General features: G+C 43.3%; 2 protein-coding genes across 2 annotated transcripts in view; one reads left to right on the forward strand and one right to left on the reverse strand.

Annotated features, from left to right (window-relative positions):
- Window positions 1–27,114, reverse strand: part of LOC125721617 (NACHT, LRR and PYD domains-containing protein 12-like) — a 566,129-nt gene that overhangs the window by 147,978 nt on the left and 391,037 nt on the right. The window lies entirely within an intron of this gene.
- LOC125721595 (uncharacterized) overlaps window positions 1–27,114 on the forward strand; it is a 264,097-nt gene that overhangs the window by 73,646 nt on the left and 163,337 nt on the right. The window lies entirely within an intron of this gene.

Here is a 27,114-nt window from a genome sequence, read left to right on the forward strand (position 1 = left end):
AAAAGAAACAGCGAGCAAGATTGCAAAAAAAATCTACTGTAAAATGCACGATACTGTAAGTGCAATAGCATATTAAACAGTAATGTCACCAAATTATAACTAGAATCAAATACGAAACAACTGTGCTCCACATCAAATGAATACCCAGATGAATACTACCAAGAACTGAGTTAACACTAACCAAGCTAAGAATATTTGAAAGTGTTAATCCTGTGTAACAATGTAAATAGATGTAATGATAAACTTAGAAGCATCTAGCCTACTCTGAAAGTAATGCCCCAAATTTTTTTTTACAATTTACCTACCACCCTGTACAGTAGGGGGTCCCAACTTCCGGTCGGTGTTCCGGTACCGTCCGCGCGGAGTATTGCACCGGGCGGCAGACAACCGGGGGTAGAGGAGCCAGCCGTCCCGTTTATTAGGGGATCGCGCCGTTTTGGAAAGAAAGCTGCCCGTATTGATGTACGGAAATACGCCATTAGCCCCGCATGTCCGTATACACCGTCAATCTCCCGCCGCTCGGCGTGGGAACCCCCAAATTATACCGCCGTCTTACCCATCCGTGACACTTTTCTACGACGGAAACCGATCCGCGGACATCGAAAGGTTGGGAAGCCCTACTAAACTAGCATGTTTGAGATGAATTTACTAACCAAATAGTCTGTCATTATTTAAATATTAGCAACCACAGTAGCAATAAAAACCACTGCACTTTAAATGACGTTAAAAAATATGTAATATAAAAAAAATGTAATGTTTTTTATTGTATTATAGACATTTACTATGTCATTATAGTATAAAAGGCTAAATAATCAAAGTAGCACAACATCAGTTGAAGAATTCAAAGACATTTTGGAGAGCTAACAAGCTACTCACCTCTGCGCCATTTTCACTCAGAGTTTGTTGTGCTTCAAACGGTAAAGTTTGTTTACGTTGTTTCTATGGAAACTGCTCTGACTCTCCGCTTGACCGTAATATAAAGGCATGTATGCAGTCATTTTCTGATTGCAGATTTGATCCCTATGCAGTAATTGACCACTGACCTCTTGGACCCTCTGGGCTGCCTTCACCTGCATTGAGGCAGCTGTTACGTTTGCTGTCATTACATTCAGCCCAAAATATCAAAGTACAGGATTTAAGATTTGAATTAGTAACAGGACCATGGGAAACAAAACATATATGTTATTGATCCCTCGAAGAAAGTTTTCAATTTTCTCCTTCTTTCAGTTCTTAAATAACGTGTCAGTTTTTGCTCTGTTTGGTTGGGATTTACCATTTTAACATTGTAGCAGTTCCTAGGCAATACACAGACAAATTCTTTTTTTTAGGATGGAATTGTTATGCTGTAAACGATTACCTTCACGTTTCAACAAAGGTACTTGCTTTCGATATATAATTTTTTGTACATGTGTACTCTGGTCATTCCCCTTGTACATATGGATTGCATGGAAGGACAGTCACTGCTGTCACCTATACTGTCCCTGTCTGCTTTTCTCATTTAAGTGTTGATACGGCAAAAGAAGATGGACCTTTTGTAGAAATTTCCAGCCAGAGACTTGGTTCCTATATGAAGAGAATATTTTATTTTAATTCAGGCTTGCATGTGATCTCCCCTTTACTGCACAAGGAGGGCACACACATCAACAATTAGCAATGCAGCAAAATACAGATGAACAATTTCTCACAGTTTCAGAATAAATCAGATTTCTCTGTAATTCAGAGATTGTCTAAGACTTCTGCTAGATCATTTTCTGCACTTGAACCTAATTTCAAGATAAATGACACCTGGGTCTATTAAAAGAAGGTGATGCTGCCTGACCCACCAACCAAGGCTGGGAGGAAAGGGAGGAATACTAGTCAAAGGAAGGAAGAAAAGCAGCCCACCCTATCTCATGGTCATGGATACAAAAGTCAGGGAGTGTTACGAAGAAGACACCACACTTAAGACCATTGGTTTTATGCACTGAATTACACCAGGTAGAGTTTTTGCATTCTAGCTGTGTTACGTAACATTCCTCAGCCTTCATTTGTTTCCACATAATGCAGGACATAATTTAGGGTGCCAAACAAGACAGCGGAACTGCAGTATAGCCAATTATTTGTTTCAGTAGTTTTATAACAACTCGAACATAAAATGTTTGTTTTTCTTAGATAAAAGTCCAGTTGAAACAGACTTTATTTTTAAATGTTAGATTGGATTTAAGAGATGGAACATGTTGCTTGTGTTAATACTGCTTTGATTTTGAGGATGAAGTCTGAAGTGTAGGTGACGTGTAACAGGTTGTTATTTTACTTTTAATTTATAATTATACAAGATTCTGTTTTCCTTCTTCTGTCTAACCTGATGGGTACAATATCCTTTAAACTTTCCCATGATGCTTTTGTCCTGCATCGCCCCTCCCTCTGTCTTTTCCCCTTTATAAGGGTCCCGACCTCATTTCCTCTTCCCTTTGGTGTATTGCACACGCGGGAAGAGGTGAGGATCCCCCGAGTTAGTAAATCAATTGTATAATTATGACCCATATATTATATATTATATTTGATTTATTATTCATCATAAGCAGGGGATAGAAAACACATCTATACATAAGTATATACATTGTTTTACTTTGAGCAGAGAGAGCAAGAGGGCCAGAGCATATGAAGTTTACCCCTTTCCTTATTGTTCCCAACAGGTTCTATAAAATCCGGGAACGACAACGACATCTGTAATATCCCTTCCTCCTGCACCCCACACACACCTGATAACACCCCAAAACACAATGCAGAGTATAGGCAGGGAATGACCGGTTACATAGGTACACTAGTGCGGCTTGTAAATATGCCCTTAATTTATGCCTGAATATCCCTCCCATATAGTGGCTGACCACATATCATGTGAAAGACCCGGAGAGAGTGAGTGTATATATATATGTATGATGTGCATGTGAGAGACACCATCGGAAGTCCGGTTCAGTTCCTCAGAGGCACTACTATGGAGGCGCTTACAGTAATAAACTTGCTGACCGCAAAAACTGGCACTATGATGGAAGTTATGCAGAAGTGCAGAGTAGATGGAATAATTTTTGTACCTCAATAAGATTGTATGCCTTTTGCCTGTGTCTCCAGCCAGTGCCGGGGGTGAAACGCGCCTGCAATTATCAGCGGGATAACATTATCGTTCTTTTTATTCTGTGGAAAATGAAAGACTGATTTGCTGGCCAGATTTATTTATGAATCATAAACATGTTGTGGGCTATATAAGTAAAGTCAGGGCTCTCAAGTCTTATGCATTGACTGTGAGACACTTGCATTTCAACCAGTTCACATGCTCACGCGCCGCACCTTATGTTTGTCAAGCTGAGAAGTAAGGGTTAGGGTTATAATTATCAATAAATAATGTACTTCCCTGTGAAACAATGATGCTGTATGTTTATTTGCATATCATGATATGGTGCAGCCTTTTAATAGGTTTCTGTTTTTCTGTTAATCCATTCATGGTGTTGAATAAGTCAGCAAGCATAAGTGTAAGGCTAGTGAGTGACTGGTGTTTTCGGGGGAGACTCCCTAGAGCTGGAGAGAAATACCTTAAGGCACGGGATGAAAAATCCCAAATCTTCCAGGAAAAATGTCAGCATTATATGTATTTGCCACACAGAACAGAACAAAAAATTCCTTAGGGAATCACTCGCCTACCATAGTCACTATACTACTCAGAACGCCTGGCAGCCACCAAATCAAACATAGGAAAAGGTCCGGATTTATAGCGTTAGAATGTGGTAGAAACTAATATCCATAACGTACCATCCTAGAACACACTGTGTTCTAAAATTTAAGCCCAATTAAAATCTGAATATTAAATGAGGAAAATAATTTGATTTGTTCTTCTATCCCAAGTTGTGGTCTAAAAGCAATAAGACCACCATCCATTATACCTGCTTTGGGGAAAATGCACTCCTGTAGCCACTAGGGGAGCTCTCACCTCTTCTGGGCCCAGCTAAATAATTATGTTACGCATTCTAACAAGCTTTATTATCTGTGTCAATAAGCCCTGCTTTTACACTAACACTCCTGCTGAGAGGCTAGTTTGATTACCAGTCTTGCCCTTGTCATTAGGAACACATGAGAATTTGCGCAGTGCTGTTTCACAGTGGATTCTCACTGGTTTTCCCTAAGACTGGTACGATACATTTTATTCAGTTTCATACCACAGGTTATTGCAAGAGGGATCAATTGGTTTACTTTTATACTGGTGCAAGGAAACTATTATTATGATGGTGGGTTATCAAACACAGTAGCTGGCTACCTTGCACCAGAATACCTTAGTGAACTGCTGACCACATACAACCCTCCACGCTTGCTTCGCTCTCAAGCCATGGGATATCTGTTAGTGCCTAGGGTAGAAAGAGCTACGGCAGGCTGCAGAGCTTTCTCCTACAAAGCTCCTCAGCTGTGGAATGGTCTTCCACCGGATGTGCGGGTTTCAGGTTCACTCTCAATATTCAAGTCCAGACTAAAAACACACCTGTTTAGTTTAGCGTATAGGGACACCAATTCTAGCCCTAGCTAACTCTTCACTCCCAGTCAGACCTGTAGTGTGAGGTGTAGAGCTGGGTGGGGATCGGTGCCATTGGCTTTGGATGAACTGGATTGTCAGTGCTGTCACTCTAGCTTTGCAATCTCTTGTGGAACTGGAGTGCTGACATTTCAGGGACTCCCCATGCCGGCATTCCCACTTGCCTCTCCCTCCTACTGATGCTGCCATAGCCATATCTGCCGGAGCTTGCAGATTGCACTTCATATTGTACTCACCTAGCTTTTAGCACTGCCAATAGCCTCCTCTACTATGCCTAATTGTACATTTTATTTCCCCTACTCCTCCTGGGGGGTGATGCCTGGAGACCTCAATCTATCAAGATATCCAGCACACCCGACCACCACCAGTGACGTCCCTGCATCCAGCTCGCCGTTCTGATCTTCCATGTATGACCCGCTGCCTTACCTCTGGTTGCCTGGCAATTGGAAGAAGACTCGGCTTCGGCATTGGCTTATCTTCCTTGCTCTCCTCTCTCTATTTGACTATCCCTGCCGGCCCCTGGAGGATGGGCTTCCCCTTTGAGTCTGGTCTCTCTCAAGGTTTCTTCCTTCTAGGGAGTTTTTCCTTGCCACTGTCGCCTATGGCTTACTCACTGGGGGCTTTGGGTGCGGATACTGTAAAGCGCTTTGAGACAATGTAATGTTGTGATAATGCGCTATATAAAAATAAATTTGTTGTTGTTGTTGTTGTATCTCAGACATAAGACGCCCATTACGTACCTGTGTATCACCTATATGGGCTTGGAATCTGTATATCAATTGAAATAATTATTCATAGCCCAGATAGCATCATGTTATTGTTTCAGCGTTGAAGTATAGTTAAATGCATTGAATTATGGTCAGTGATAAATTATCAGCATTGAAACTGAATTGATTTTTGGTCAGATGTTCAATATTGAAAAATTAATGGTGGCGAAACCTTGATATAAAGTGACTTTTTCAACATTGAAAATAAGATGCTGAGTTAACATCAATATTATTGAAAATAAAAATGGAAAAATGAATTTATGGGGGGCGGCATGATGGTGCAGTGGTTAGCACTGTTGCCTCACACCTCTGGGACCCGGGTTTGAGTCTCTGCCTGGGTCACATGTGTGGAGTTTGCATGTTCTCCCCATGTCGTCGTGAGGTTTCCTCCGGGTACTCTGGTTTCCCCCCACAGTCAAAAAACATGCTGAGGCTAATTGCAGTTGCTAAATTGCCCGTAGGTGTGTGTGTGAGAGTCACTGGTGTGTGAGTGTGCCCTGCAATGGGCTGGCCCCCCATCCTGGGTTGTTCCCTGCCTCGTGCCCATTGCTTCCAGGATAGGCTCCGGACCCCCCGCGACCCAGTAGGATAAGCGGTTTGGAAAATGGATGGATGGATGGATGTGCACCAAAGCACACACATTTTTTTCTGGTGGCTTAAACACATTTTTGTAACTACTGGCTATTTTGCAAAAACTCTGCACACAAATAAAAAAACCACCAAATCAGCAAAACATTGTAGGTCTCTTGCAAAAGCTAATAAATCGTGCTTAACTCTTCAAACCTTTGGAAAAATTGTATTTTTGTACCAATCAGTTAACACTAACCATCATCTTAATAAGCACACAATGTGCCAACTACACACTTATGGTAGGAATGGAAAACACATCTGGCTTTTGCTTTCTCTGTGCACGAGGTATGTCAATTTGAGGTCATACTTTTGTCATAAATAGTTCTGTAAACACAATTCAAGATTCAAATTTCAAGTATGAATGTTTATTCACATGCATCAAAAGAAACATAAGACAACATACAATTTCACTGAGAGAGAGAAAAAAAATCATTCTTGTCGTCTCTTTGGGTCCGGCCACAGAATTTCATCAACATCACATGCAATGCTTTCTAGACCAAGGCACCGGGGAAACTCTCCTGGAGTGCCTCATCCAGGCCTGACATGATGCCTGGTCAATATTCTCGCATGCCTCCTCCATTGCCTGTAAAAGAGCCATGCGTTGATGGGGATGACGATCATAGACCTTCCAGCACCAGGCAGAGAAGAATTCTTCAATCGGATTCAAGAATGGAGAGTAAGGCGGGAGGTTGAGTACAGTGAAGAGTGGGCGACTGTAAACCAGTCCTATGGAAACTAATATTGTCCCATATGATGACATAACTGGTCTGTGAACATTAGTGAGCATATGATGTAGGCTGTCCAGGAATGTAATAATGTGTGCAGTGTTACATGGGCCCAGGGTTGCATGATGGTGAACAGCACCGTTCTGACTTATAGCTGCGCACATAGTTATGTTACCACCACGCTGTCCTGGGACATTGATTATGGCACCGTGTACAATAATGTTCCTACTCCAATTAGCCTCACCGTGTTTTTGGACTGTGGGGGGAAACCAGAGTACCCGGAGGAAACCTCACGACGACATGGGGAGAACATGCAAACTCCACACACGTGACCCAGGCAGAGTCTCAAACCCGGGTCCCAGAGGTGTGAGGCAACAGTGCTAACCACTGCACCATCATGCCGCCCCCCATAAATTCATTTTTCCATTTTTATTTTCAATAATATTGATGTTAACTCAGCATCTTATTTTCAGTGTTGAAAAAGTCACTTTATATCAAGGTTTCGCCACCATTAATTTTTCAATATTGAAAAAATGACCAAAAATCAATTCAGTTTCAATGCTGATAATTTATCACTGACCATAATTCAATGCATTTAACTATACTTCAACGCTGAAACAATAATATGATGCTATCTGGGCTATGAATAATTATTTCAATTGATATACAGATTCCAAGCCCATATAGGTGATACACAGGTACGTAATGGGCGTCTTATGTCTGAGGTAGCCAGCTACTGTGTTTGATAACCCACCATCATAATAATAGTTTCCTTGCACCAGTATAAAAGTAAACCAATTGATCCCTCTTGCAATAACCTGTGGTATGAAACTGAATAAAATGTATCGTACCAGTCTTGGGGAAAACCAGTGAGAATCCACTGTGAAACAGCACTGCGCAAATTCTCATGTGTTCCTAATGACAAGGGCAAGACTGGTAATCAAACTAGCCTCTCAGCAGGAGTGTTAGTGTAAAAGCAGGGCTTATTGACACAGATAATAAAGCTTGTTAGAATGCGTAACATAATTATTTAGCTGGGCCCAGAAGAGGTGAGAGCTCCCCTAGTGGCTACAGGAGTGCATTTTCCCCAAAGCAGGTATAATGGATGGTGGTCTTATTGCTTTTAGACCACAACTTGAGATAGAAGAACAAATCAAATTATTTTCCTCATTTAATATTCAGATTTTAATTGGGCTTAAATTTTAGAGCACAGTGTGTTCTAGGATGGTACGTTATGGATATTAGTCTCTACCACATTCTAACGCTATAAATCCGGACCTTTTCCTATGTTTGATTTGGTGGCTGCCAGGCGTTCTGAGTAGTATAGTGACTATGGTAGGCGTGTGATTCCCTAAGGAATTTTTTGTTCTGTTCTGTGTGGCAAATACATATAATGCTGACATTTTTCCTGGAAGATTTGGGATTTTTCATCCCGTGCCTTAAGGTATTTCTCTCCAGCTCTAGGGAGTCTCCCCCGAAAACACCAGTCACTCACTAGCCTTACACTTATGCTTGCTGACTTATTCAACACCATGAATGGATTAACAGAAAAACAGAAACCTATTAAAAGGCTGCACCATATCATGATATGCAAATAAACATCCAGCATCATTGTTTCACAGGGAAGTACATTATTTATTGATAATTATAACCCTAACCCTTACTTCTCAGCTTGACAAACATAAGGTGCGGCGCGTGAGCATGTGAACTGGTTGAAATGCAAGTGTCTCACAGTCAATGCACAAGACTTGAGAGCCCTGACTTTACTTATATAGCCCACAACATGTTTATGATTCATAAATAAATCTGACCAGCAAATCGGTCTGTTAGGTTGAAGAAACTGTTATTAATCATTTTGTTATCACTCCTGTATGATCAGCAATGAATGTAAATATGTATATATATTATTTTGTTTTCCCCTAGCCTCATACTTTAGATTATATTAATAATAGCATTCCCACCTTAGCAAAACCGGAGCTTTCTCTCACCTCCCTATTCTGCATGACTCTTGCGCCTCCCACTGACTATAAATAAAGGAGTCAAGGGGAACCACCCTTTGTAACACATTCTGCTGTAGTTTGCATTGCAGAGAGTGTGGGTACCCTTGCAAGTAAAAACTATAAAGTGTGTTGTCTCAATAAAAGGTGGAGTTGGGGTGGAAACGCCGGGCGCTTTCCCCAACATAGAATTTGGTCCTTCGAGCCGGATCCGAGGAACCCCGAAGACGTCTCCAGTACGCCGAGAGAAGCGACACCGAAAACTGCCGGCAGTCACTCGAAGACGGGTGCAAGAAAGACCTGTGATGTGAATTCGTTATCAGGCCGGTGATTAGAACTGCGCTCGACGTCTGGTGATGTCTGAAGGACCTCGGTGACGGAACAGAGAGCACACTACATAGGTGAGAAACACGGCACCTAAGTGAATAGGTGGCCAAGTGAGACATACGGCACCTAAGTGAGTAGGTGGCCAAGGCATGCATGTGGTTAAGCTTAGCCGAAATTAAGCGGGAGCGAAAGTAGGCGTTGTGGGAGAGAGTGTACGGCGTTCTATGTGGATGTGTCCTTACAGGTTTTAGACTAACCTACACGATCCACCCTAAAAGCAACAACATACTGGTGACTGAAGGATAAAGGACGGGTTTCATCCCTGAAAACTAACACCGCTGCTCTAATAGTGAGCAGTAGAAGGCCGTGTTGGTGTCCTCCTGAGGTCTCATGCCAGGGACTTGCTTTTAGGATTTTTTATGTTTTGTAGTGTATTCAATAAAAGGTAACAATGGGAAAAAATCTGAGTAAACAAATCAAATTAGAGGGAGATGAGAAGTTTATGGAAGGATATAAACCAGGATCAGGACAAATAAGTAGTCAGAGATGGAGGAAAAAACATGGGTTTGAAGGAAAACTCCATACTCCAGACATATTAAAGTTACAGGGAAACTTAAAACTGGAGATGTTACAGACTACCAATAATAAAAAAGGCCAAGATAGAAAAAAGGAATACGTTTTCTCTGATGCATGGTTAGAACAGAGTAAACTAAGAGATAATAAGAGACAACAGAAAAAGAGAAATAAGGAGAAAAAACTGCAGGTGGCTTTAATCACACTAGACGAAGAAACGGCAGCAAGACCTTCTGCCCCTCCAGCTCCTCCACCGCCCCCACAAATTCCGGTGCCTGCACCGGCGCTGGTTCCAGCCACAGATAGACAAGAAGCAAGGGGGGGGGGGTGGAACCATCTCGCATGTTAACTCGAGGGTCTGATCCCTCTCTATATCCTGTAAAAGATTTGGCCACAGCTAAAGTACAATGGCATCCAAAAAATAACACAGAACAAGAGGAGGTAGAATGGCAGTGTCCCCTCGTAGAAGTGGCAAACCCAAATCGAGGGCCAAATAATGCAGGACCCGAAACTATGTTAGTATATAGACCCTGGACCGCTGAGGATAGAACAGCGGCTTTAAAAGGAATACCCCCGGTTGAAGAAGGGGTACCCGAGTTTTGGACTGCCATCCTAGAATTACAAAGTAGTTTTCATTTGAACGGCAGGGAAATGTACCGATGCCTAAGACAGTTGTTTACCCATAAATGGGGACGTGTGGCAGGCGACTTCACTGGACACGGTGCCAATAATCAGCCCTTAGCACATAACTCGCAGGAACTCATACAAGCATTACAATACCTGCGAGAGAGGATAGACACAGTCTTCGTGAGATGTGCAGATTATGGGCGAATAGCGCAGTGCAAACAAAAACATGGAGAGGAACCAGAGGATTTTATGGATAGGATGCGAGTGGTGTTCAGGGGAAATTCAGGAATTCCTCACGACGAGGAAGACGGAGGAGTGTATCAGCAACAATTAAAACGAGCTTTTGTCGCAGGCCTAAAGCCTGAATTGCGAAAATATCTCGACAAACATTGGGTACATCAGAATACTGGCTCAGTCCAACAAGCCTTAGAATATGCCCAACACGCACAGAAAGCGCAGAAACAGCAAAAGACAGATACAATATTCAGCGCCTCTGACGTGGTAGCGCTAGTGCAAACGAACCCTCGGGGACGCGGGGGATTCAGAGGTAGAGGAAGAGGAAGATTTAGAGGCCGAGGAAGATTTAGAAATAAACAAACAGGAGGGTTTTCACAGGAAACAGAGTGTTAGACATGCGGGAAACCTGGACATTTAAGCAGGGACTGCAGGTCAGGGAAGCGACCATTTAATCAAAACTCCACCGAAAATGACCAATGACCCTCCTCGGAGACCCCTGTTGCCGACGCTATCCGAGGTGAAACAGAGGTCATTTTAAGGGAAGAAACGGAGGTTACCTTACAAGACCTCCTGGATGAGGAAATAGATTTGCAAGCAGTATGTCAGCTATTAGCAGAAAGGCAGTGGGGAACTTTGCCAAGTCGGAAATTAATCATAAATGGCAAAGTATACGAATGCCTGTGTGATACTGGAGCCTGTAGGACTGTCCTAACCTCCATCCATCCATCCATTTTCCAAACCGCTTATCCTACTGGGTCGCGGGTGGTCCGGAGCCTATCCCGGAAGCAATGGGCACGAGGCTGGGAACAACCCAGGATGGGGGGCCAGCCCATCGCAGGGCACACTCACACACCATTCACTCGCACATGCACACCTAAGGGCAATTTAGCAACTCCAATTAGCCTCAGCATGTTTTTGGACTGTGGGGGGAAACCGGAGTACCCGGAGGAAACCCCACGACGACATGGGGAGAACATGCAAACTCCACACACATGCGACCCGGGCGGAGATTCGAACCCGGGTCCCAGAGGTGTGAGGCAACAGTGCCAACCACTGCAGCACCATGCCGGCCCTTGTCCTAACCTCCAGTCCTCCTGAAGTCACATACTCCTCATCTGTCATAAATATAAAAACAGCAGGAGGCCAAACAGACAGTCATCAGCTAACAAACCCAGTTGCAGTAAAAGATAAGGAAACTGGGATTGAATGTCAAGCACAAGTGTTAATAAGCCCTTCTTGCCCTGTCAATCTGTTAGGCCGTGACCTTATGGTACAGATGGGCATTAGTGTAGTTGCCACAAACTCTGGCATGAAAGCAATCATAAATGAGGAAGCCTATGTTGTGCAAGGAACCGGAGCACCACAATATTACTGGTCACTGGACCTAGGGGGAACTGCACAGACACGAGAATTGTTGCGAAAAACTAGAGAAAAGCAGTCCCCTAAACAAACCCAGTTCATGCCTGACGATGCCTTACACGTCACTATGTGGTACAAAGGCACCCCAGGACCAGATTATGCCTATGACAAAACGTTTCATGCCCTCCAAGACACTTGTATCACCTTACAACATTTGTATGTTAACTCCACTACTGGCTTTTCTGCTGCCTCAGTCATCTTATCTAATAAACAACAGGCTGTGTTCAGAGGGGAAACACCACACGTATCTCTATCAAAACCACCTCAGATGCAGTGGAGGGACGTAGAGATGTTCTTACGAGATTCCATGCAAGGTTACAATGACTACCAACCCGTACCTGGCTCCTGTTGGAGCTATGACAAAAAACACAATGTGTGGCGGTTCCCTTTGGGATGGAGAGTTCAAACCACTCTCACCACACACTTGCAGGACCCAACCTGACAAATTTTTTCTGTTCTGGAGGGGGGATCATGTCCAGATCTAGATCGCCTCCCGGAAGGGTTGTGGTCGTCCTCCCCCACTGATGTAGGACTGGTAAAGGGGTTCCCACCATACAAAGTAATTGTGAAATCAGAACACCGCCCGGTAGTTAGACAATACCCATTAAAACCTGAGGCAGAGAAAGGTATAGCCCCTGTAGTGCAGGATATGTTGGCATCAGGAATATTGCGAGAGGCTCCTGAGGCCACTTGCAATACTCCTATCTTCCCTGTCCAGAAGGGACATACAGGGAAATGGCGCATGGTGCAGGATTTAAGACCAGTTAATAACATAGTGCAACACGCAGCACCAGACGTGCCCAACCCACACTTATTGCTCAACTCATTAACCCCTGATAAAAGTTACTTCTCAGTAGTTGATCTCAGTAATGCATTTTTCTCAGTACCATTGCACTCTGATTCTCAACATTTATTTGGTTTCACCTATAAGGGAAAAAAATACACATATACTAGACTCCCTCAGGGATTCTCTGAAAGTCCACATGTATATACCATGGCCCTTAGATATTCTATGAGTACCTGTAAAATACCATCCCATAGTCAAGTGCTACTGTATGTAGATGATATATTAATTGCTTCAGATACAAAACAGCATTGTAAGGAAGCCACACTGTTGGTGTTACAGCATTTATATGATACAGGACATAAAGCATCAAAACAAAAATTACAATATTGCAGGGAGGAAGTTATATATCTTGGACATAAACTCTCCCAACAAGGTCGATCATTATTAGAAACTAGAAAACAGGCAATACAAGAGGCACCAAAGCCAAAGACTAAACAGCAAATGATGTCCTTCTTAGGACTTTGTAATTATTGCAGAGAATGGCTACCTGATTATGCCGCACTCGTTCAACCTCTGCAAACCTTAATTTATGGGAAAGACATGGCCTTAAAAGATAAAATTCAGTGGACAAAAGAAGGAGAATTGGCATTCGCAAACTTAAAAATGATGCTACAAACAAATGTGATACTTGCCTTACCAGATTATCAACAACCATTTACCTTATGTGTTGATGCTAATCAAGGTTATATGAAAGCGGTATTAACACAGCCGTTCGGGACAAAGGAAAGACCACTAGCATTCTATTCTAAACGATTAGATGCAGTAGCAGCTGGTTTTCCACAATGTTTGCAAGCATGTGCAGCTGCTGCAGAAGCAGTAAAATTATCAGCAGAATTAGTGTTGTGTCACCCACTCACCCTGAAGGTGCCACATTCAGTTTCATTAGTTTTACTGCAGACGCCGCTTCTGTTCCTCACACATGCTAGACATCTGACCTTAGTCTCACTCCTGCTTTCACAGTCAAACATTACTATACAGCGATGTGGTCCTCTTAACCCTAGCACCCTTCTTCCGACAACGGAAGATGGAGAGCCACATTCGTGCAAAGCAGTTGTGGAAGAGCAAACAAAACCCAGAGCAGATATTTTACAGACCCCAATATCAGATTCAATGGTTGTTTATGTAGATGGATCAGCATCAAAAAATGATATGGGAAAAAATAAGGTCGGGTATGCTGTAGTTACGTCCACTGAAGTGTTAGAGGCCAGTGCACTCCCACCTGCTTGTTCAGCACAAGCGGCTGAACTCTATGCTGTAATTAGGGCATGCGAGCTATTCAAAAATAAGTCACTTACTATATACACTGATAGTCAATATGTGTTTGGAACTGTTCATCACCATGCAAGAGTGTGGAAAAATAGAGGTTTTAAAACATCGCAGGGAACGTCTCTAACTCACACAAACTTACTACTTAGATTATTAAATGTTGTACAATTACCGACTCCCCTTGCACTGTGCAAATGTAAAGCACACCAAACCGATGCTTCCACAATAGCTAAAGGAAACAACTTTGCAGATAAAACTGCCAAAGAAGCGGCCCTGAAACAGCCCACCTTATCAGTGGCAGACATTCTTTTCATAGATAGTGATGTGCTGTGTGATGCACAGATTCATGCTCCTAAAACAGAAATACAGAGTTGGATCAAGAGAGGAGCAATACAGCAAGGGAAAGTTTACTATATGAATGACAAGCCCATCCTACCAAAAAACTTATACAAAACAGCTGCCTTAGTGAGCCATGGAAATACTCATGTCTCAACAGGAGGGATGGTACATATTATCCAGCAATACTTTTATGCTATAAATTTTTCTGATTATGCAAAGCAATTTTGTAGAACATGCTTAATTTGCTGTAAACATAATGCACAGGGTAACATGAGACCAAAACGTGGCCAGTTCCCTGTAGCTGAGTACCCGTTTCAAGTTGTACATATGGATTTTATTGAATTATCTTGGTCACAAGGGAAGAAGTACTGTCTAGTCATTATAGACACCTTTTCTAAGTGGGTAGAAATATACCCTGTAAAGCACTGTGATGCAATGACTGTTGCAAAATGTTTGGTAGGCTATTATTTCCCTACTTATGGCATACCTCATATTATAAGATCAGACAATGGGACTCATTTTGTAAATCAGACCATGTCCCTTTGTTCACAAGCATTAGGTTTTACGCTTAAGAATCATTGTGCTTATCACCCTCAGAGTGCAGGCTTAGTGGAGAGAACTAACGGCACTATTAAAACAAGGCTCAGAAAAACAATGGAAGAGACAAAAAGGCTGTGGCCAGAATGTTTGTCTCTAGTAAAATTGTGGATGAGAATAACTCCCATTCCTGCAGGATTAACACCTTTTGAGATAGTGTACGGAAGGCCGTTTCCCCTAGCAACCGAAATGAGTGATATAGGGAAAGCGGACAGAGAAAATACATTGGCTAATTGGATGCGAAAGTTGCTATCATCACAACAAAAACATAGCCCCAGTAGTCTGCCAGTAAATTCTGTTTCTAACCAACAGGATAACTTGCAGCCAGGGGATTGGATCCTGGTCAAGGTCCTGTTGCGGAAGGAGTGGAGCACACCTCGGTGGGACGGTCCTTATCAAGTCCTCCTCACAACACCAACAGCTGTGAAAATAGCAGAACGACCTTCCTGGATACACAAAAGTCACTGTAAACCCATCAAGCCCTTATCAGAGGCCTCAGCGACAGAGTAGCAGTGGAAGTCCGCTACAAAGGCACAGTAACCAATAGGGTGCTGCTGTCTCAACCCGGTGAAGAAAACAACTGAACTGCACTCTATTAGGATGGCTCTGACGGGGTGGGGATGTGGTAAGGTGACTCTAGGGGTCATTCTTGTTGTAGGACTTGTATGGTTGTCCTTGCTCCCACTAGCTCCATTGCAACACCTACGGCGATGGACCCATGACGACTTCCATCGGCACATGGGACGATTAATCTGCGCAGTAGGGACAACATGAAGAGAGGAAAATTTGCTGTAAAAAAACTCAATTTGTTCGCCATAATATCTTGCTGACCTCCTTCCCAGGGCTTAAACTGCCCACAATGCTTTTCCACCCTCTATGCATATTTAGTATTTCCCTGATATATCAGACGCTGATATGGGCAGTACGGTATGCGCTCCGTCTGGTTAGATGTGGGCCTGCACTTTCTTAGGGGCCTGCCCCTCCTGACACAGACTCTTCCAGAATCTCATACTCCTCTCCATTTCCCATTCTTCACACTGTTTATTAGTGTATGGGAACGGGACAACCCTAACTGAAGGGTCAGGACTTGCACACAACACACACCCCTCCTGCCCTAATGAAGTGGCGGTATACTTAGCCCATTTATACCACCAATTTCCAAGTGTACGTTTTGCTAACCCATCCAGGTCTACTTCATCCTGGGCATCCTTCTAAAATTTGCTCACTCTCCTCACTCCCATATCTCCCCCCATTTCTCTCCGCTTTCGCTCACTGTAATCTGAGAGGTTATTCAGCATCAAAGGACCAGGCTGAGTCAGTGAAGTCAGTTGTCCTGTGCTCACCTGACCTGTGGTCCTGCTGTGCACCCAGACCTGAAGGGCCTGATAAATCATTAGCATCACTAACATCGTTGCTGTCAGCCGTACCAGAACCCACAGCTTCGTGTCCTGTCTGGAGTGGCTGGTCTGCTTGCGATGCTCCCTCTTGGCCCTCACTCTGCTCTGATCCTGAAACTGACTCCACCCCAAGCTGTGGAGCTCCTCTGGGAGCTCCATCAGGGCCATCTGAGTCAAGGGCAGCTGCATCCTCTGTGTAGTTTTCAGTGACTCTGTCTTTCGTGCGGTACTCTAGTGCAGTGGTTCAAATGGTACCACGTATTACTCCCTTCTACCTGCACCGCTGTTGCTGTGGCTCGTGTCACCTTGAAGGGTCCCTTTCGTCGGGGCTCGTGCCACTTTCACCGGAACACTCGCAGGTAGACTTTATCTCCGGGAAAGATGACTGGCTCCTCCTGGTCTGTGTCTTCTTTCTGTGCTTTCTCCTTTTCCTGTTTGGAAATAGTTTTGTGTATTTTGGTTAAAGTCCTCATGTACAACTTTAATTCATCCCCCAGCTGATCTAGGCTGGGTCCCTTATACGCCCCCTCAAGTCGATCCAGGCATAGGTCTCCCAGTCAGCATTTCATGCGGAGACAAATGCATCACCTGTGCGTTTCCATCCGATATGCCATCAAGGCTGTTGACAGGGCATCCACCCAGTTCATTTTCATGGTGGTGCAAATCTTATTCAGCTTCTGCTTAAGTGTGCCATTCACTCTCTCCACCATACCCTGCAACTGAGGGTGATACACACATGCCAACTTTTGTTTTATTCTCAGCTGTTAAACCACTAACTTTTAACTTTCCCCACAAAGGCAGCTCCATTATCAGAGCTTATTTCAGTTGGGATCCCAAACCTCGGACTCTCTGATCAGGAATTTCACCACTGTCATCGCCCCCATGTCCTTGGACGGTATTGTCTCCACCCATCTGCTGAACCTGTCCACAATCACAAGCATATATCGCTTTCCATATGCTGTTTTTCCCATGTCCACATAGTCCACCACAAGTGACTGAACGGTCCCTCAGGCACTGGAATGTGCCCTACTGGGGCCGTGATTGCTTTGCGTACATTGTTCTTAATGCACACCTCATATTCACATTCTGACAACCTTGCATCCATCATTGCTTGCAGCTTGTTGTGTAATTTTCCTTAACTCCTCCCCCCGTGCGCAATGGTCAAGACCATGCGCATCCGTTATCAAAATATTCACCAGAGACAGAGGTGCAGCCAAAAGTCCCTCATGGTTGCGATACAGACCATTAGCATCCTTAGAGGCCCCCCTTTTTAGCCACACTGAGGCCTCATAGGGGCCCGCCCGCTCCTGCAGGGCCACCAGATCAGAAACCTGCTCTGTAGTCACCATAGGTAAAAGATCAGCAGTACTCACCTGCGCAGCCGCCCTGGCTGCCGCATCAGAGGCTGCATTTCCTTGAATAACAAAATCACGACCTTTGCGGTGGGCCTGACACTTAACAATAGCCAAACGCTTGGGACGCATCATTGTGTGTAGCAACTCCAAAATCTGATTATAATGCTGAATGGGGGAGCCGTCACTTTTGCGAAAGCCCCTTTGCTTCCAGACTGCTCCAAAGAGATGGCATACACCGTGTGCGTATGCAGAGTCTGTGTAGATAGTAACTGTCTTATGTTGTCCTCGCCGGCACGCTGTAGTCAAAGCCTTTATCTCCACTAATTGAGCGGAACAGGGTTGTGCCACTGGCTCTGAAACGAGAGTGTGAAAATCATCACCCTGTGCCTGGACTACAGCAAACCCAGCCTTCAAGGCATCCCCATCTCTCCAACATGAGCCATCCACAAACAAAACCATCTCGCTATTTTCAGTGGGAGAGCTCTCCAAGTCTGCTCTCAGTTTAGTGTAAACCAAAGACTCTGCCACACACTCATGTGGCTGCCCCTCATCCTCCAGGGGAATGCTGTCTGCAGGGTTTACTGTAGTGGAGCGCTTTATTGTCACATCCGGGTAAGTGAGAAATGCAAAGTACGCTAGCTGCCTTGCTGGGGTCAACACAAATTTGCCTTTGTCAATAAGGTCCACCATCTTATGTGAAGTATAAAGTGTTTTTGCATTCTAGCTGTGTTACAGTATGTAACACAGCCTTCAACTTTTTTCCCCACACAATGCAGGACATGCAGGGGTGCCAAACAAAACAGTGGAGCTGCAGTGTAGCCAATTATTTCTTTCAGTAGTTTTAAAATCATTTCTGAGGCTGTGTGTTAGAGATGGAGGTGAGCAACACTGAGGCATCTCAGGGAACCATGTTGCCCATATTAAAAAACACACACGCATGCAACTCAGGCAATCCAGCATTTCTTATTTCAGTTATATATGACACTGCATGGGGGCGGCATGGTGGTGTAGTGGTTAGCACTGTTGCCTCACACCTCTGGGACCCGGGTTCGTGTCTCCACCTGGATCACATGTGTGCGGAGTTTGCATGTTCTCCCCATGTCGTCGTGGGGTTTCCTCCAGGTACTCCGGTTTCCCCCCACAGTCCAAAAACATGCTGAGACTAATTGGAGTCGCTAAATTAACCATAGGTGTGCATGTGTGAGTGAGCCCTGTGATGGGCTGGCCCCCCATCCTGGGTTGTTCCCTGCCTCCGGACCCCCCGTGACCCAATAGGATAAGCGGTTTGAAAAATGGATAGATGACACTGCATGTTTTTGTTTTACATGTTCACTACAAGTCAGTGTTTTTTTCATTGTATGATTAATGCCACATTCATACCAAAAAACACACTAGACATACTGTACAAGGCAATCAAGGGAAAAACCTTCTCAGAATACAAAGTGAATGTATCAACCGAAGAAGGATGTTTCCTTTTCAGAATATTCATTTTTTTACCATGTGGAACCACTGTCCATGATTCAATTGAGTGCATTCAAAGAATGATACATCAAGACTAATAGTGACAAAATATTCATTTAATATGCATTGTACATGAATGTAGGACTTAGATGTTGATGAATTTCTCATCAGTGAAGGGCATATACACTCAGGGAAAAAAAAGTTGAAAACCCAGAACTATCCAATTTAGATGTAATTTGGTACACGTGCAGACCAGTGATGGATATGTAAATGATTAGAATTGCAAGGAGTTGGCATGTTTAATTACCAGACACAGGATGCCTCGTAGTCACATTAGCCAGTTAACAGCACTTGACGGAGTTTGATAGGGTTGCATTGCGGGTTTGCATGAAGCCAGGTGGTCATATGGTGCAACTGCATGTGGGCCATGCGGATATCAGTCGCCTGATATTGAAACCAATGGGCACGTGAGGCATCCACACACGTCGTGAAGTTTCTGGTCATCCAAGACAGACCACGCCAAGGAAGGATCGTTGGATTGTGCTCCAAGCATCACAGATCCCCATGACACCTGCGCCTGATATATGGACACAGCTACTGGACTCTCTACAACACCCTATATCATCGTGTCGCGATGACTGGCATCAGCTGGACTACGGGTTCACCGTCCCATGCATAGGCTGCCGTTCACAATAGCACAGAAACGGTTGCGTTTGGAGTGGTGTAGTCACTGGGAGGCATGGACTGATGACGACTGGCGTCCTACCATGTTCAGCGATACATCTCAGTTCTGCAGTACCACAGATGACCGTCGTGTGCGTATGGTGGCGCCGCAGGGAGAAGAGCAATCCTGCCAACACTGTGGAGTGACACACCACACTCTGACGGCACAGTGGTACACCAGTGACATCCTAGTGGTATCCGGGCCCAGGGGTGTGCTATACCCTACTGACATGGGACCAGCAGTGTGGCCATACCGCCAACTCCGTTTGATCTGATATTATAATCATCGAGATACTGTCACATGCCCTTTCATCACATGCAGATTTCATTTTCACAACTTAGTCTGTTGTGCTTCACTTTTTTGCCACCGAGTTTGTGTTCTGACACCAAGTTGATGGGAATTGATTATTTGAGCGTCATCTAAAGAGCTTATATTACTTTAGATGGTATTTAGACTCACATGGTATTTTGAAAAGATTCCCATATGCGCTGATTAGCTGGGGTTGATCCGAGCAGCTGTGCACTTTTCTCCTGTAACACAAAAGTTTGCTTTTAGGACAGAAAACAAGGTTAAGACCATATTATGTGGTTTACATCTATCAAAATAAAACCAAAGTCACTGTTACCAAAAGAGTAACCATGTGTTGTCAAATTCCCTAACATTTTGCTTCATCTTACTTTGGATGTCCATGGTTAGGAGAGAAGCAGAAATCTGCTCAACCATTAGAAAGACTTTACTCGATACAGGGAGTGAGATCTTGTTGCAGGTGACAAGGCAGGATAGAGTGTATTTAGAAAAATAATGAAGAGGGAATGTGAGTGTGAGCTATTGTGGCATCTGTGTATAACCCAATATGGCGGCATCCTTCTGAATGTAAACAACATAGCCAGCTTAATTAGCTTAGTCAAGTGTAATTGAACTAAGAAAAACTTAGCAATATACGTTCCCTGCTTGGTGTGATAAATACAGCAGCAGCTGCTGGTGGACGGGCTACAAACAGACATCAAGAAGAAATCCCACCTCACAACCATTTACTGTACCAAACCCCTTAATGTAACTTGTAAAGATGTAGGTATTGGAGTATTCACATATTCATTTGCAGTGTCCACTTCCTGTCCAGTAAATTTGGCAGGACGAAATTTGAATAACCTAGGCCTGACTCGTGTATGCGGCTGAAGGAGTAAAGGTAGAATGGGTGGAGAATCCTGGGCTGAGCTGCATGGTGGCCTGGGGGACAATCATGAAAACACAGACCCTGTGATATCCTCAAAACCCACAACTAAAAGGGGAGTCAGGAACCACTTGACCCGTTAAGCCACATGGTGGCCTTATGAGCAGGCAAACACACTATGGGCTAAGGGGTACAAGACAGAGGAGAGAATAGGATGGCCAGTGACATGTGAACAGGACAAGGCAGGGATGGATTCTGACACAGGTGCCATACTACTTTGTTTAAATATGCCCAAGTGCTCAGAATGTTTTAGTGCAAGTCTTAGACAATGGTATCTCTGAATGAGGCAGCAGTTTGGTTCCTCCTGAAGGCCCTATAACTGTCCTGAGAAGTTGTTTGTATGCACTTGCTGCCTTGACACTTGCTGATGTGCGTGTGCTCTGCTTGAGCAGTAAAGGGGAGATCACATGCAGAGATGATTTTCTGTAGCTTCTCAGTCCGAGTAAAAATAAAATCTTCTCGTTATATAGGAACCAAGTCTCTGGCTGGAAATTTCTACAACAGAGCCATTTAGTCATTTATAGAAATATACAGAGCCAATGAAGGAACCAGATGTCACAGCACAGTAACACAGGTCACTGTCCGTGGAACTGAATGAATAGGATAACCGGCCAATGTGTTTGTGTGCTTACACTGATTATATGTCAGGGGGGAAAATATTTATATCATTGAGGGGAAAAATGTAAAAATATATACAGTAAGGACAATATAATCGTAATTTAATGTATCCCTTCTGCTCTTTAAAAAGCACAATGTCTGACTGACAAATATGTCTATTATTAGCACATTTTAATAATTTAATTAATATTAAGCAGTACACCTATTTCCTGTAATCACTCTGCGTTAAAGCAATTTTTAAAACTAGCTGTGAACTGGATGCTGTTCTGACTGTTGTTGCCATGGTGCCTTATTTACTTTCAAATCGCATTGTCCACAACCTGATCAAAGGACCAAACTTTAAAATCAGTGCAGGGTAGTGTCGCAAGTAGTGATGCTTAGGCTTTAACCTATGTCCTGGAAAGAAAGAAAATCTACAAGCAAGATATTCTTGGATAAGAACGTCAAGGTATGCAACCTCTGGCAATAAAATTTTCTGTGCACAAATCAGCTCCACAATGTCTTTTAGCTGAAGGGTCAACTGCCAATCATCATCTGTGGGCTCTTTCACCTTGTCACACATGATCACAGGAAGAAGTCTTAGAAAATTCCAGTTCTGAACAGCCTGACCATAAAGCTTTACTCCATTGGAGTTTACTGCACATGGCTTACTCAACACATCAGAGCCACTGTACTTAAATTTCTTAATGCGTCTATTCAGAATTGAATAAGTGAACCACTTTTTCTGCTTGATGAAGTACTTCAGGTAAAGGGCTAAATCATAGGAAAGGATACCCTCAAAAATGTTATGGCCTAAACAAGGTGGCAGGCCAGGCATACAAACATCGAAGTAATTCAATGAATTAAAACTCAGATATTATACCTTCAACGTTTTGTTGTTCCTCAGACTGTAAAATGCATTTGGATCTGTTTGAAAATCTGTTCGGGTTGTCCGGCAATACCTGCAGAAATATTCAGAAAAACTAAAATTTTCTGTAAATCCACCGATATTATGAGACCCCAAATTGTCCCCTGCAATGCACAAAACAGTCCCTTTAACTTTTTCCTCTGCCACCGTTATTCCATTGTCTTCCAGGTCTTTTAAGTCTGCAATGAGCCTTGAGAAAACTTTGTCATGGCCAAAGTGTTTGAAGTCTTTTTCCTGACACAGCATTACAAGTGACATGTGGTCTGTACTTGATGAGGTGGTAAATTAGCCAGAGACAAATATACAGCTACTACTTTGTGCTGCTTTTTGCTGAACCTAATGGGTTCACCGCCTCAAAAGAATCTTGATATAGAATTAGTTTTAGACATGATGGGTTTTGAGAAAAGAACTCATTGTTTTTATATACCTGACCATCACTGACATCACAAAGCACATCAGTGTATGGTACGTATGTACCCTGTGCAGCACAATTCTGCCATAAGTCTGACTCCAGTAAATGTCTCAAAGTGTCTTTCAATGGAACATAGTAGGCAAACCTCTGTGACCTTGTTTCATCCCTTCCTAAGTACAACTTTACAGGTTCTGTGTATCTAAACATCTGTTTAAAAGCCCTAGTTCTTGAAAAATTGGTTCTCATTGGTCCTTCATGACTAATGGTGAAAAGGTCAGATTCCTTCACAACATCACATATACTACCAATAACCTCATCTGTTAATTCAGTTAAGTCACTTTTCAGGAATGCACTTAATTTATTCAAAGTATATGTCTGTCCTAGTTCATGTATGCTTAGCATCTCTTCAATAATATTTTGTATAGTTGATGCTGGCAGAAGAAACTGCCCATGTAATTTCAAGTAGAAAAGAGAAATATTTCTAAGAAAAAGGTCACTGAAATTTTCTGTAAGATGGACTTCACCTTCATCAGTCTCACTAAATCTCTCTGTAGGGCCTGTAACTAACGGTTCAGTTTCAAGAAACTGAGAAACTGTCTCCTTATAAAGATCTCTTATACTGTCCACAGAACATTGTCTGTGTTTCCTGGACATGTAGGCTGTAAACGACGATCTCACAGTGAACGTATGGTCGCATCCTGTCACCGGACATGTCACAACACGTCCTTCGGCTATATGTTCCTTTAAGTGAGCTGTTAGTGATCTGACATCGCGACATTGGCGCTGGCACATAGACATATTACACGTAAACACCGTAAGGGCATTTGTAGTATCAATATATGAATCTGTGTTATGTTTACGGTAAAAATGAGCCTTAAATTCCCCATATGAACGAAACGTATTGTGGCAATCTGTAGCGCCACACTTGAACACGCATCGTGGTTCATGACGGTGAAGTTTGACATGTAAAACATGTTCCCTAGGGGTTTGCACTGATGTTCCACAGAAATAACAACTAAACATTGTAACTGCGTGAACAAACACGCACTCTATTGCTGTTTTAAACACCTAAATGCTGTTTCACATCCCGCTTGCAAATCTAAGTTTTACATGTGCTGCCAAGATACGTTCATGCGCCGTCAACACGGTACATGCTACTCGTGTTTAAAACCACACACTGCTTAACACTGCTTAAAACGATTTAATTTAACTTACCAATTTGCCCAGACACATTTATTTTATTTTATATTCCCACTAGTTTGTAGATTTTTTTTAAATGTTATGTTTGTTATTGGGTGCTTTCCACTTCATGTACCCACATACAGCGCTGGCTTAAAGCAATACATTCTGGTCCTGACGCAATGCATTGTGGTTAGATTTTTATCGTCCGCTGCATTATGTCACCATGTCACGTCGTACAAAAACCTCGCGAGAGCAAGACAGATCATCCTGCACCTCTTAAGTGTCATGTAGTTTTGCCTGAAACGCAAAAATAAAACAAAGCAATTAAAGCCGATCAGTGGCTCAAATTCTGCTGTAGCGATTGAAGAACTTTTGTCGGAAGTTGGATTCGAACCCACGCCTTACTTCGGAGAACAGAATACCCCTTACTTTGAAAGGCCATTTTCGCTGCGCAGGAGGCTTTAGACCGCTCGGCCATGGGGCAGTTTCCAGTTGAACCCTAAGGAGTAGGTTAAGTCCAGCCTTGGCTTCCAAGCTGACGTTTTTCTACATATGTGCTTGTGTATCATGGACAGTAAGAGGGGGCAGGCAAGGAGAGAATTTCTCTCTTTGGGGATCAATAGAGTGTTGTTATTATAACGTCTAAAACGTATGATGGTCTGTCGATAAATCAATAACAATATCAATGAAGTCAATGTTTATCTAAAGGAATCAGAATTCAGGAAAAGCCAGGGGCCGGACCGAGTGTAGGGGGCGTGGCCAGAGACAGCCTGCTGACTGTTCCAAATCATGGGTGCATGTTACAAGTCCGGAACATATTTTAACTTAGTACTAACTTAGCATCATATTTGATCTGATTCGACTGAATATCCCAGGTTTCCATCTCTCATGCATCTGGTGTGACGTGTTTTCAGACTCTCAGGCTGGCGCAAAGAAATCTTACGGGAATTGAACGTCTCACTCCGGTCAGCTGACCAAAGTTGGTAACCTTGGTATTGTGTGTAGGAGATTCGGTATAACTATAATTTCGTTCTCCATTTACATGCCCGTAGTGTCTTTAAGTGTTATATAGTTTTGCCTGAAACGCAAAAATAAAACATAAGCAATTAAAGCCGATCAGTGGCTCAAATTCTGCTGTAGCGATTGAAGAACTTTTGTCGGAAGTTGGATTCGAACCCACGCCTTACTTCGGAGAACAGAATACCCCTTACTTTGAAAGGCCATTTTCGCTGCGCAGGAGGCTTTAGACCGCTCGGCCATGGGGCAGTTTCCAGTTGAACCCTAAGGAGTAGGTTAAGTCCAGCCTTGGCTTCCAAGCTGACGTTTTTCTACATATGTGCTTGTGTATCATGGACAGTAAGAGGGGGCAGGCAAGGAGAGAATTTCTCTCTTTGGGGATCAATAGAGTGTTGTTATTATAACGTCTAAAACGTATGATGGTCTGTCGATAAATCAATAACAATATCAATGAAGTCAATGTTTATCTAAAGGAATCAGAATTCAGGAAAAGCCAGGGGCCGGACCGAGTGTAGGGGGCGTGGCCAGAGACAGCCTGCTGACTGTTCCAAATCATGGGTGCATGTTACAAGTCCGGAACATATTTTAACTTAGTACTAACTTAGCATCATATTTGATCTGATTCGACTGAATATCCCAGGTTTCCATCTCTCATGCATCTGGTGTGACGTGTTTTCAGACTCTCAGGCTGGCGCAAAGAAATCTTACGGGAATTGAACGTCTCACTCCGGTCAGCTGACCAAAGTTGGTAACCTTGGTATTGTGTGTAGGAGATTCGGTATAACTATAATTTCGTTCTCCATTTACATGCCCGTAGTGTCTTTAAGTGTTATATAGTTTTGCCTGAAACGCAAAAATAAAACATAAGCAATTAAAGCCGATCAGTGGCTCAAATTCTGCTGTAGCGATTGAAGAACTTTTGTCGGAAGTTGGATTCGAACCCACGCCTTACTTCGGAGAACAGAATACCCCTTACTTTGAAAGGCCATTTTCGCTGCGCAGGAGGCTTTAGACCGCTCGGCCATGGGGCAGTTTCCAGTTGAACCCTAAGGAGTAGGTTAAGTCCAGCCTTGGCTTCCAAGCTGACGTTTTTCTACATATGTGCTTGTGTATCATGGACAGTAAGAGGGGGCAGGCAAGGAGAGAATTTCTCTCTTTGGGGATCAATAGAGTGTTGTTATTATAACGTCTAAAACGTATGATGGTCTGTCGATAAATCAATAACAATATCAATGAAGTCAATGTTTATCTAAAGGAATCAGAATTCAGGAAAAGCCAGGGGCCGGACCGAGTGTAGGGGGCGTGGCCAGAGACAGCCTGCTGACTGTTCCAAATCATGGGTGCATGTTACAAGTCCGGAACATATTTTAACTTAGTACTAACTTAGCATCATATTTGATCTGATTCGACTGAATATCCCAGGTTTCCATCTCTCATGCATCTGGTGTGACGTGTTTTCAGACTCTCAGGCTGGCGCAAAGAAATCTTACGGGAATTGAACGTCTCACTCCGGTCAGCTGACCAAAGTTGGTAACCTTGGTATTGTGTGTAGGAGATTCGGTATAACTATAATTTCGTTCTCCATTTACATGCCCGTAGTGTCTTTAACCGGCTGCACAAACTGGATCCGCCTCCATTACGACACAACTTTGCCCTTATTGGCTTAAGAATTTAGTCACATACATGACGTATATCTGCTATTTCTCCCGAGAAGCAGGTAAAGCAGTGGTAACTGCTTTGTAGTTAATTTACCTGGTAAAATTAAGTTTAAATAAATGATATAAATACTGTAATAGTACTCGTGAGCTTTGTTTATTTGTTATTAGTTACTGTAATGTTGCGCTGCTTTATTTGTTTAATCGTCTAGTCTGTGGAGACATTCAAGTTAATCAAATAAGAATTGC

The sequence above is a fragment of the Brienomyrus brachyistius genome, unplaced genomic scaffold, assembly GCF_023856365.1.
Source record: "Brienomyrus brachyistius isolate T26 unplaced genomic scaffold, BBRACH_0.4 scaffold34, whole genome shotgun sequence".
Taxonomy (NCBI): Eukaryota; Metazoa; Chordata; class Actinopteri; order Osteoglossiformes; family Mormyridae; genus Brienomyrus; species Brienomyrus brachyistius.